Source organism: Podarcis gaigeae (genome assembly GCF_964106915.1).
Source record: "Podarcis gaigeae genome assembly, chromosome: 4".
NCBI lineage: Eukaryota > Metazoa > Chordata > Lepidosauria > Squamata > Lacertidae > Podarcis > Podarcis gaigeae.
In genome coordinates, this window is record NC_139677.1 from 51536476 (window position 1) to 51548947 (window position 12472).

General features: G+C 43.5%; 1 long non-coding RNA gene across 1 annotated transcript; it reads right to left on the reverse strand.

Annotated features, from left to right (window-relative positions):
• Positions 1–445: 445 nt before the first annotated feature.
• On the reverse strand, positions 446–6065 carry LOC310842901. The gene is made up of 3 exons (XR_014563374.1): positions 5293–6065; positions 3843–3963; positions 446–623 (listed from the first exon to the last, which is right to left on the reverse strand). It is a non-coding gene; the product is annotated as an uncharacterized lncRNA (long non-coding RNA).
• Positions 6066–12472: the final 6407 nt, after the last annotated feature.

Genomic DNA, 12472 nt, shown 5'->3' on the forward strand with positions numbered 1-12472 from the left:
ACAATTCATTAGCATTTGGTGAAACTTTCTCCTAATAAACACAATTTTGTGTGCAGTTTTACCTAATAGGCATATTGTTGTTTTTTGCGAAGCAACTTCCCCATATATATGTTATTTTCCCCATATAAATGTTATTTCCCCATATAAATGTTATTTTCACCAATATATGCATTTTATGCAAACTTTACCTAATATGTGAATTTTTTTGGTACACATTACTTGGCTGGGGAACTGCATTGCAAAATTCAGAACAGTGTGAGTTTTGAAGGATTGTGTTTCAGTTCGTATATTATTTCAAGAAATGCAAATTAGTTAGGTTTGCCATTAAATGTGAACTGAATCAAATGTTAAGGATTCATATTCATCATCATTTGTCACAAGATAAAAGTATTTAATTCAACGTTAAAATTAAGAACTCGGATGAAGAGACCAGAAAAACCAAAGATCTGAGCAAAAGACAAATACTGTACTGTATTTATTAAATGAGAATGATATAAAAATCAGCAGTGTATAGCAAATGGATTATGTAAAGCCCTTTAGGTAATATTGTCTAGATTCAGTTTTCAGGCTTTTGTTCTTGTAGATGTTGCTGGTGTGACAAAGCATCTTTCTGTTTTTACCTCCTGTGGGGAATATGATCACAATTATCAAGCCTGAAATGATGTGCATTGACCCTGAGAAAATGGCAAGATCTAAAGGGTGAAAAGCCCTGTGCAGTATTAGACACGGAGTCAAGGAAATCTAAATATTGGAGGAAGGGGATGTGTCAATAGTTTAGGGCAAGATGGAGCAGATAAAATATGCAAATTAACCAGCATGTAATTCAGGTGAATTGTTTGCTGTGGTGAATGGAGTGTCATCATAAATGTGCTCCTTGAACCATCTGACCACCAAATTTCTGTACAGCTTTACCTAGGAGCAGGTTGCACTGAATTTACTTCAAAGTGCAGTTGTTCAGTCTGCTCAGTTTTGAAATGAATAAAAAACCTAGCCAGGTATAACAATAGTACACTATTTAAATACAAAGCAAGAGGGAGGGGAAATGGTAGCTTCCAAAGACAGGCAATGCCTGATGTGGTGGGAACATTCAAGCTGCAATTTACCCCACCTAGAGTCTGAAGTGGTTCAGTCCAAGAGCAGCCATTCCACATTATACTTCTGAATATAATTTATATCCAAGACATTTGAATTATCCCCTACACACTAATGTGGTTCTTTACCAATGGGAAATATGCCTCTTCTGCCATATTGATCAAAAATATTAAAGGTGCGGGGGGGGGGGAGGTAAGTGGGACGATACTAAAACTATAAAGGAGTCCTCCTGAAGGTGATATTGAAAGGAAAAGAGCAAGCTAAACACACAAGCTAAACACACAAGAGCCATAACAAGGTCATAGCCTATTTAAACGCTGCTTCAAAAACCTTCATAGGGAGCAATTCATAAATGAAAATAAGGTTATAAGCAGCAACAATATTCTAGAAGAAAATAACACTTGCTAGGACTGATTCATGCTTGTTCTGTGACTGATAAATCTTTTCAGCTCTCTAGATTTCTGTAAATATTGTATTCATATTTTGCATTATTTATAAATATTGTATGCATATTTTGTAAATATTGTATGCATATTTTGTGTGGACAAAAATCTAAAGGTAGTCTAGAATATGTTTTTGATTGAAGTATGTTCCTGAGAGGAAGACCTGTTTCTTTTTTTAAGGGAGCACTCAGGTCAATTTTAATGTTAGGCAGAAGGGAGATGGGGTTAGGGTTAGGGTGTGTAGAGGGGAGTAGCTTCTCTTCTGAAGCAGCAGAAGAGTTAACTGAGTTACTTCCACAGAAGAGATCCTTAGGGCTGCTGAGACATTGTATTTCCACAAGGAGCTAGAAGCAGAATTAAACCAGATTCCACAGAGCACTTTATTGCTATCCAGTAATGTCCTTCCTTATGGCCAGGATCCTCCCTCGATGCTCAGCAAAGGTCCCACAACCATTTATCATTAATACCCAAGCCAGCATCAACAGGAAGCAATAAAACTGACTGGACCCGCAAGTAAATAACTATTAATTGAAGTTTCCTGGAACCTTTGTGACTCTAAAGGCTGCAGGTGGCTATCACCGCCAGCATTTTTCAAAAAAATAAATCACAAGCTGTTTGCTTTGCATTATCTGATGAACTGATGAAAGTGAGATGCATCGGTAGATTGATGTTTACTGGAATCCCCTCGCCAAAATCTATGTTCTTTTTTATTTCCCTGCTTCAGTAATTAGTCAAATGATGTTAGTGCATTTCTCCTCAAAGCTATATTCACCTTTATGCCATTTGCATGCTAATTTACCAGAATGCTAGCAAGGTATTTGCATGTTTTTCCATCTAATTTGCCATCAGTACCATTTATAGCAGGTGCAACACTAATAAGCAACTCAAGTAATCAGCCTAGGTAGAGAAGCTTCTGAGTTTCATAAAACATTAGTGGCTGGCCGCTCCTTTGTGCACTCCAACCCTGTTAATGCTGCTTTGGAGATGATGATGATGATGAAGAAGAAGAAGATGAAGAAGAGGAAGAAAGAGAAAACTGAAGTCAGTGGAAATGGCAGATTTGGGCATTAGCATTGGGGGCATTGGGAAGAAGTACAGTGGTACCTTGGGTTACATACGCTTCAGGTTACAGACTCTGCTAACCCAGAAATATTACACCGGGTTAAGAACTTTGCTTCAGGATGAGAACAGAAATCGTGCTCCAGCAGCGTGGCAGCAGCAGGAGGCCCCATTAGCTAAAGTCGGTGCTTCAGGTTAAGAACAGTTTCAGGTTAAGAACGGACCTCCGGAACGAATTAAGTACTTAACCCGAGATACCACTGTATAAAGCATGTTCTTTTGTGCATTAGTTAATAATAGCCAACAGTACTAACTGTTCACAACCTTGTCCTAGCCCAGGTACCTGGAATTAAGTTCTGTTACTTCAGTGACATGTAAGGGAGGATGTTGTTAAGTGAGTGACCTGGGAAACTTTCTTCACTACCCAGTTAACAAGAGCAGAAAGGGCTGGAGGGGGAGGTCCATACCCAAGCAGCAGAGCACATGCTTTGCACATAGAAGGTGCCACATTTAATTCCCAGCATCTCCACATATGGCTCTTAAAACTGCTCCCAGTCTGTGCCAGCAGTATTGAATTAGATGGGCCTATGGTCTGTCCAGGGCCCCATTTGCACTACACATTTAAAGCAGTATCATCCCACTTTGAGCTTCCCCCAGAGAATCCTGGGAACTATAGCTTGTGATGCTGAAAGTTGTCAGGAGACCTATTTTCCACCCACAGAGCTGCAATCCCCAGAGTTTGGAAGAGAGACTGATTGCTAAACCGAGCTAGAAATGTGAGCTGTTTGTTCCAACTGTTGAGTGAGCAGCTGAATACCCATCCTATGACTGGTGCCCCCACACCTAATATCCAAAGGTGGATTTAGGGGAGCACATCGGGTTTGGTCACACCGGGTGCAGAGCTTCTGGGGTGCAACTGCAGGCACTGCAACTATGATGTCCTACGGAAGCCGATAGGTGGGGGTTGCTGGCTTTTGGCAACGCACAGGACACCACTGAAATTTGAGACAGACGCCAAGGTTTGTCACCGGGCAGGCCCCTGCGTGGACCACGCTGTGCTTGGTTGGAGGCCTGAGATCCAATCACTCACTCATGGATCCATTGATCCAAGGGTATCATTATTCAGATACCTTCAGAGAAGATGCATCTGTACCACTGTACTCTCACACCACAATCGTGCAGCTTATGACTTGTTTGTGTGATCCCCCCCCCCGAAGGTAAGCAACAAACAGACATAGTTCAACCCACTGGATAATTCCTCCAGCAATAAAGTAAGGCTCAGGTGCTTCATAAGGCAATACAAGGCCAGGACAGTGTGGGGAATCTTTGCTGGTTCCAAGCACTCCATCCTCCTCATCTGGGTTTGGACCTGAAAGACCCAGCAAGTGAAATTTGTGACAGCATTGACAACAGCATTGCAGATCACAGGCTTGTCCAAAGTCTGTTTCGGGGGCCTAATCCGGCCTGCTGGTCGGTTTAATCTGGCCCCTGTGGCAGTTTATTTCCTGGGCTAAAATCCTAAAAAAGCCTCAACAACTTCAATCCTGAAAAAAAAAGGTTAACAACTTTGGTCGGCCCTCACAGCCCTCCACTTCATCAAATCTGGCCCGCTTTGGAAAAAATTTGGACACCACTGTGTTAAGGCATCAGCCATCAGCCTTGGCTTCAAGCTTTCTGGCCTTCTGACATTTGAGCCAATGTGAGATAGCCTTAACTCTGTTCTTAAACTAACAGATATAAAAATGGGTTTGGAATCAGACAGAGGTAGTTGAACTTAGATCCCCTTGAAATAACGGAGACAAGTCCTGTAAGTCGGGACTTTTAAGTCTTGTTGATTTCAATAACAATCGAAGTAACTTAGCCTGAATCCAACCCATAATTTATATTTTTGTTTGCAATATGTGTACATACTGAAACACAAACACGCTCACATATACGTTTCTACCAATGGAAGGGTGTGTTCTGTTATCGCAAGTGGAGAGCCCCAGGGTTCATGACCTACTTTGCTTGCCACTCAGTCCATTAGTAACACAGACTTTCAGGCATGCAGTGATGTCAGAGCTGTCAAGATCAATTAAAAACCTGTCCAATCCTTGCTGTCACATTAGCTTCAAGTCATTTCTGTCTCCTGTGTTTGTGTGTGTTTAAGTGCGTTTCCTGTCAGATTTTGTAGTTTTGAAAAATCTGACAGATGCTGTGCAGAACAGTTCTATAAACAGGACTTCAGACAACCTTTGCCAGGAGGAAGCATGTTTTCCAGATCAAAGCCAGTGTTTTGATTTTACACAAAAATGCCGTCCTTCCTTCTCCCTGTACTACCTAGATGCAGAGGATTTAGCAAAATGGTAGAAAGTGAAACTCTTAACTGGAAATGGAGAATCTACTCTAAAGAAAGTGGGTATCTTTTCCCTCTGGAACCTGGTCCGGCCCTACCATTAGGCAGAGTGAGGCAGCCCAGTCAGGCAGCAGATGCTGGGAGGGGGCAGGGGAGAGAGCAAGGAGTGGTGGCAAAGTCTTGGAGGGCAGAGCTATGTGTACCATATGTGTACCTGCACCCCTAAGCTAGCCCTGTTGTCCTCAGGTGCAGTGGAGGACACTGTTGCTCACTTCAGTGTTGAAGTAAGGTTCAATTGCTAGTCTGGTTGGCTTCTGTATGTTGAATGGAGGGAGCCATCTTGTATTTCATCTTGCCTTTTACCTCAGGCTGTAAAATGGCTTGAGCTGGCTCTGTCTGGAACCCTCCTAAGCTCTTCTCAGAAAGTCAGCAATGTGCTGAAGTAATGGCTCTTATGGCTCAAAGTTGGACTGCCCCGAACTGCTTTTGAACCATATTTTCCAGTTCTTGAACCCATGGAGAGACCCTTTGTGAGTTTAGGTGACACAACAGTGTCAAGGTCTTGACAGGTCTTGCTTTCCTTTTTGTCACAGGTCACTGCAGTAGGAAATAGTGCGTCTGCCCATATGAATATAATCATGAACCCGGCCAAATGGATCAAAACTGCATATCAGAATGAAGGACATGATTAAACTATAGTATAGAGCATGCTGCCACAAGATGTAGTGATAGACGCCAACTTGTACAGCTTCCAAAGGGGATTAGATAGATTCATAGAGGATAACGCTATTAGTGGCTATATGTTCTGGCCAGTCTCAGAGGCCCCATGCTTCTGGAAAACAGTTGCTGGACTTCCTAAGAAGAAGAGTGCTGCTCATGCCTTGCTTGTGGGTTTCCCATAAGCATCTGGGTGGCGACTGTGAGAACAGAATGTTGAGCAGGGTTCTTCTTAGGTTCTTACAAAAGCATCGCAACAGCAGAATCCAGATTTCAATTTTAAAGCATCAGATTGCAGCCCTGTAGACCAAGTCGCCACATTCCTGATATTTAGAGCACACCCCATAGGAACACGGAAGAGGTTATGGGGAGTCAGAATCCCAGGTAGATGAGGCAAAGTCCTCACAGTGATTTTAGCTCATGGTCAGCTTAGTACCTGCACTCCAGTCAAGATTTGCTAAGAGCTTAGGCACAACTTAAACAAAGTTTTGCACACCACAGTTTTGCTATAAGTATTTTCAATTGCGCGGGGGGGGGGGGGGAGAGAGAGAGAGAGAGAGAGAGAGAGAGAGAGAGAGAGAGAGAGCCTTGTTTACAATTACAACTCTGCCTGAATCATGCTCTTTGTGTGCTGATTGAGTCAGATGAGTGGGGGTATCCTACAGGGCAATATGAGGAAGCCTGAAATTGAACAGGGACAGATAACTCAGCTCCATGAGTCAAAAGGGCTTTGGTGGTTTCCTTTATTCATGGATCACCTTGCCTGGCCTGCCTGCCTGCCTGGCCTCTCTCCTCCTTCCCAACGCTTTCCCCCACCCCGTCCCCTCCTCTGCTGGAGCCACCTGCCGGGCAGTGAGGGGCTGGCAGTGGCTGCGGTGGCTGGAGCTGGGCTGGGCTGAGCACAGTGGAGGGGAGGCGAGGCGAGGCCCAGGGCTGAGGCAGCGGTTCCCTCCAGATTGGACTCCCAATTTCCCCCCTCCTCCTCCTGCTCCCTTCTTCCTTCTTTTCCTCCCTTCTCCCTTTTTGGGAATCCCAAAAGTTCGTGTTTCAATAACTACCTGTTGTAGCCTGATCGTACAGTGAAGTGCATGCATGTGCAACAGACACATTTCCTGAGAATGCAATTTAACCCTAGGTATGCAGCCAAACTAACCAGCAAATTCCATTATTGCCCATTTAAGTTCATTAATCCTTCGATATTTGTGCCCAGAGGAACTTCTGAGTGTTCTTGCTAATATTCACAAATCAGGCCACACTCCCTGTATATATCAGGGGCTTGCAAAATGGGGACTTGCACATTTCCAGCAAACCAAGTGAGATAAACCTCAAAAGGTACTTTAAAAAGAAGTATTTTCATATCACTTCACTCCAGAGGGTTGTTATGCCTCTAGCATTTTAAGTAAAATGTAACTCATAATCAGAAGCAAAGGTCATTTCATATCTACTGCATGAGGAATGTGCTCTGCTGACTACATTTATGCGAAGCACATCAGGCAGAACAAATATTTTGAAGTTCTTCAATAAATAGTTTTTGGCACCTTTTTTGCTCACTTGGTTTGTTGATTTTGGAAGCTGGTGCTGCTCTCCTTTGTTTCGTTTTTGTTGACTCCTACATATCTCCCCTTCACTTAAAATGGCTGCAGAAGCCCGTTATTCTTTGGACCCCTCTTTTCTGTGAGAAAATGGAGGACAGTGAATCATGGCCAGAACACTCTAATTGAATCCTCCATCTCGCTCTAAATGGTCCCTGAAATGAATTTAATTGGTTGGCTGGTGTGACAAGGTGCAAACTTCAAGTAGTTCCTTGTGAAGCTCTTTGGTTTTGTTGAAATCACCTTGCATTGACAAGCAAGAATAACCTGAGGTTTTAACATCGTTATGGGTTTTTTTAATTTTATTTTAGTTTATTTTATGTTGTTTTGTTTTGTTTTGTTTTGTTTTTGCCCTCTTGGCTCCTGAGTTAGAAGAGAAGAAAACAATTGGGAAAGGCAGTCTTTATTTTGGAAGGCTGCACATCTTTACTTTAGAATGTCTGTTTTTGCAAAGTTGCTTCAGTTCAACCTCCTCATCCCCATCCATGATTTCAACATTAATAGTTCTTTTATGTGGCATTATGTGGTGAAGTAACTGACCACTCGGCTAAGTATACTGTAGTCATTGCCTAGTTCAACTTCAGATGTGGCCCAAGCCACTGTAATTGACCTGAAGAAATATTGTTGTCATTCTTGCCTGTTGCACTGAAGGAGAGTTACCTACAAAGCCACAAACAAACCGTCATTTAAAGGGTGTTGGGATTGTTGTAGCCCACATAATTGAATAGAATTTCCCTGTCCAAATCCACAATCCTTTAAATGCTCCAGAATTCAGTAATAATTCAGGCTGTTTACACGCTAGCCCACTTGTAGAATTAAAAAACACACACACCTTTTTTTCTCAATTTGGAATCATTTGAACTCATCCTTTCAATCTAGATTGATTCTAGATCCTGCCATCCACAAGGGTAGGCAATGTTTCTTGGCAGCCTCTGTTTTTGCACAGACTTGAGCATATTCTTTGATGTGCAAATGCTTGGCCATTGATTCATAATGTCCTACATTCAACCAGCCCAGCTAGCCTAGTTTGCATAGGCTAAACCGAGGAATTTCCTTTGGCACAGTTCAAGAGAACTACTGCACCCTATATTTCCCTTCTTCATTCAATATTCCAAATATTAGCTAGAGTCTGACATTCATTAATTTATTGGGTTGGGAGGTCTCTCTCCCCCCCCCCGTCATAATAGTATATCTGACGTTAAAATGTATATTGGGCTGCATAAACACTATTTATTTAAAGCATGTTCTGCCCTCTCACAAGAATCCTGGGAACTGCAGCTTACCTCTCACAATACTACAACTCCCAGCGTACAGTTCCCAGAATTATTTGGGAGCGCTTTAAAAATATGCTGTGTACACAGCCTTGGTCTCTCTATCCTACATTTGCAAAGCTTTGCACACAAGTAACACAGTTCAAAAGTGAGAAGAGACCTCAAAGGCAGTAGAACAGTACATGCTTACTCCTGTCTTTGCTCCTTTAGGTGCATTTAGGGCAGGCATGGCCAAACTTGGCCCTTCAGCTGTTTTGGGACTACAACTCCCATCATCCCTAGCTAACAGGACCAGTGGTCAGGGATGATGGGAATTGTAGTCCCAAAACAGCTGACGGGCCAAGTTTGGCCATGCCTGATTTAGGGTTTGATGTCACAAAACAAAGGAACACAGGGTGCTTCCTTATGCTGAGAGTCAGGCTGTTTTGGTCTGTCTAGCAGTGACTGGCAGAAACTCTCCAGGATTTCAGACAGAAAAGGCTCCCAGCCCTACCTGGAGATGTCAGGCTTGAACTTGGGACCCTGGGCCTGCAAAGCACGCAGGTGCTGTGCCCCTGAGCCACAGCCCTTCCCCCAATAAGTCAGGGTTTTAAAATGGCCACGGCGTCAAGTGACCACTTTGCCATTCAGGCTGGTTGCTGCCAGAAGAACTGGTACAAACCAGACACAGTGTAAAGTTAATAGATAACTAGGGTCTCGAGGGGAACCTGGGAGATAGCCAGAATAACAGTGCCCAGCCACTTAATTAGCAAGCGCGGTAATTTAGGATGGGCACTACCTGGAAGCGTTACAGAAGACCTCGTTGACCGCCGCGTGCCTTTCGGAGACACGAGCAACGGTCATTACCGCCACTGCTGAAAGAACCGAGCCTTTGAGCGCAGCTTGACACTGCTGTAATCAAGTGCTGCTCTTAATGTACTCCTGCAAATAATCCTCGCTCGTGTCACATGCCGGCATCAAAGTGCTGCAGCAGGGCCCCCCTCTGGAAGGCAGGCTTATTTCCAACCTTGGTTTTTTCGCTGAAGGAAGGACATTTGTGCCATTGTGCAAGGCTTAGCCAAATTGGTTGGGCCTGCCGCCTTTTGCAGCTCTCGCTGCAGGGCGGTGTCACTTTAGCCACACGGGTTTGGGGTAATGTGATTGGTGTGATTAATGCTAGCAGCTTGGCTCAAGGTGTGTGCAGTGCTGCTCTTTCCTCAGCTGAAAAACAATTCGGGCTTGTCATTTTCCAGAACAAAGGCAGGAAACATCGAGAGAAGCAGCAGCAGCAGGACTCAGTATGGTAGTTTACTGCTTGATCGAGTTGTGCTTTCTGTGGAAGAACAAAAGGAGCAGGCTTGGCTACCGTATATGGTGCTGTTTAAATGGCACAGGCCAGTCTCCCCCAGCCTGGTGCCCTCCAGGTGTCTTGGACTACAACTCCCATCAGCCCCAGCCAGCGCAAAACATCTGGGAGGGAGAGCCAAGTTGGGAAAGGCTGGCCCTGATCATTCAGGACCATAATCTCCAAGAAATACATGCCAATTTTTTTTTCATTTTTCCTCATAATACTGCTTTAAAATAGCTTGGGATTGGTCAGAAGTGTTTAACTTCATTCAGAATGGTATGATTTTTTTTTTTTTTACATAATATATCCACGTATATAAAACATTTTTTTTAAAGGAGGGAATCTCACTGCACACAAATTATCGGTGATATCTAAGCCATACTCAGAATATACCCATTAATTTAAATGAGGGTGCTTAAAGGTCACCCCATGGTTAAAGTCCCGAGACACTATTACTTATTTAGAGAGAACAAATACATTTAGGGAAGGCATTATGCCTCCATTAAGCCTTCCTGAGCTGTACTAAAAGTGCATTGGGTGCTGTGAAACATAGTGTGCTCCATAAATGTTTGTGGCATTTTTCCCCATTATCACACACGAAACAAATTTGGCATAATAAACTAAAACAAAAGTCTAGGTTAGTCAGGGATGAAATCTACATGGCACAGTTGAGTCCCTGCCCCTGCAGAGAGCGTAAACTTTGGGTAAACCAGCTAAAAGAGTCATAGCAGATAAAGCTGTTGTTAGTAACTAGTTCTAGTTGTGACGGTGGGGGATTGGGAGGAGTACCAGTAGCCTAGGGCCTCTCTTCATCTAAATCCAGACCTGCCACCTGGTGACAATCTTCCTCGCTATGATAAGACATAGTGTATTTCTTTTTGTTGTTGTTGTTGTTTAGTCGTTTACTCGTGTCCGACTCTTCGTGACCCCATGGACCAGAGCACGCCAGGCACTCCTATCTTCCACTGCCTCCCGCAATTTGGTCAGACTCATGTTTGTGGCTTCGAGAACACTGTCCAACCATCTCGTCCTCTGTCGTCCCCTTCTCCTTGTGCCCTCCATCTTTCCCAACATCAGGGTCTTTTCCAGGGAGTCTTCTCTTCTCATGAGGTGGCCAAAGTATTGGAGCCTCAGCTTCACGATCTGTCCTTCCAGTGAGCACTCAGGGCTGATTTCCTTAAGAATGGATGCGTTTTATCTTCTTGCAGTCCATGGGACTCTCAAGAGCCTCCTCCAGCACCATAATTCAAAAGCATCAATTCTTCGACGATCAGCCTTCTTTATGGTCCAGCTCTCACTTTCATACATCACTACTGGGAAAACCATGGCTTTAACTATACGGACCTTTGTTGGCAAGGTGATGTCTCTGCTTTTTAAGATGCTGTCTAGGTTTGCCATCGCCTTTCTCCCAAGGAGCAGGCATCTTTTAATTTCGTGGCTGCTGTCACCATCTGCAGTGATCGTATTTCTTTTTAAATTATAGCAATTATTCCTACATTTTTTGTTTAACGGAAAGATGAGTCCTCTCTTGTTCCTTTTGTGGTGAAGTATTTCCTCATTTTGGGTGATTGAGAAGTGCTGATGGTAGCATCCTTTCTTGCCAACTGGGCAGCGGGGGTGGGGGAGTGAGAGTCAAGGGTCCTCCTCAGTTGGCCACTCTGTGACCCTTTCTTTCCCCCCTGCAATCTGAAATAAAAGCAGAACTTCTACTATTCCTGTTTCCAGTGGTGCATGGAAACAGGAGGGGTGAGCAGGAGGTTAGCTCTACCATTACTTATCTTCCTTTAAATACGGGGGAGAGGAGAGGAGAGGAAGGAAAGCTATAATCATGAGTGACAAGAACACCACTCAGCTTTCTGAAAAATAGAAAGGGACCTAATTCTGTTTCTAAAATAAAAAATAAAAAAGGAGAGCCATCTTTATGTGTCTTCTAGTAGCTGCTGAAAACTGTTCTGTTTTAATGAGATTTTCCGTTTTTCCTTTATTTATAAAATTTCTTTACCGCCTTTCATCCGAGGATCACAGGGTAACTTACAATATAAAAACACCAACATGCATAGCATAATAACAAACAAAAACAATAACCACACCCACAGTTTTTAAAACCATGTATTGTTAAATAGATTATTTAATTAGCCAAAGGCCTGCGAGAAGGGGGATATAGTTGCCTGGCTCCTAAAAATATGTAACCAAGGCTCCAGGCGACCTTGTCTGGGGAGAGCATTCCACAAGCGGGGAGCCACTGCAGAAAAGGCCCGTTCTCGTCTTGCCGCCCTCCAAAACTTCCATGAAGGAGGCACACAAGGGCCTCAGATGATGAGTGCAGGGTCCAGGCCGGCTCACATTTCATATGAAGCATTTTACCCATTATGCTGTGTTCCATTGTTCATCTGTTTTATCTTGTGACTATTTGGAATGTAATTAATGGACATAATTATTGAATTATTGTTTTTAATGAAAGTCGTTGGTTGTGTTGGCAAATTCTTAGCTGGAAATGGCAGTGGGGTGTCATATATGATTAGAAACAAGAAATAAGGCTGAAATTCTGATGCCAGCCTTAGGATACAGTGTAAATGCTGTTCCATCACTGGAATGAAGCTGCCTCCATGGGACAGCACTTACGCCCCTCAGGAAGC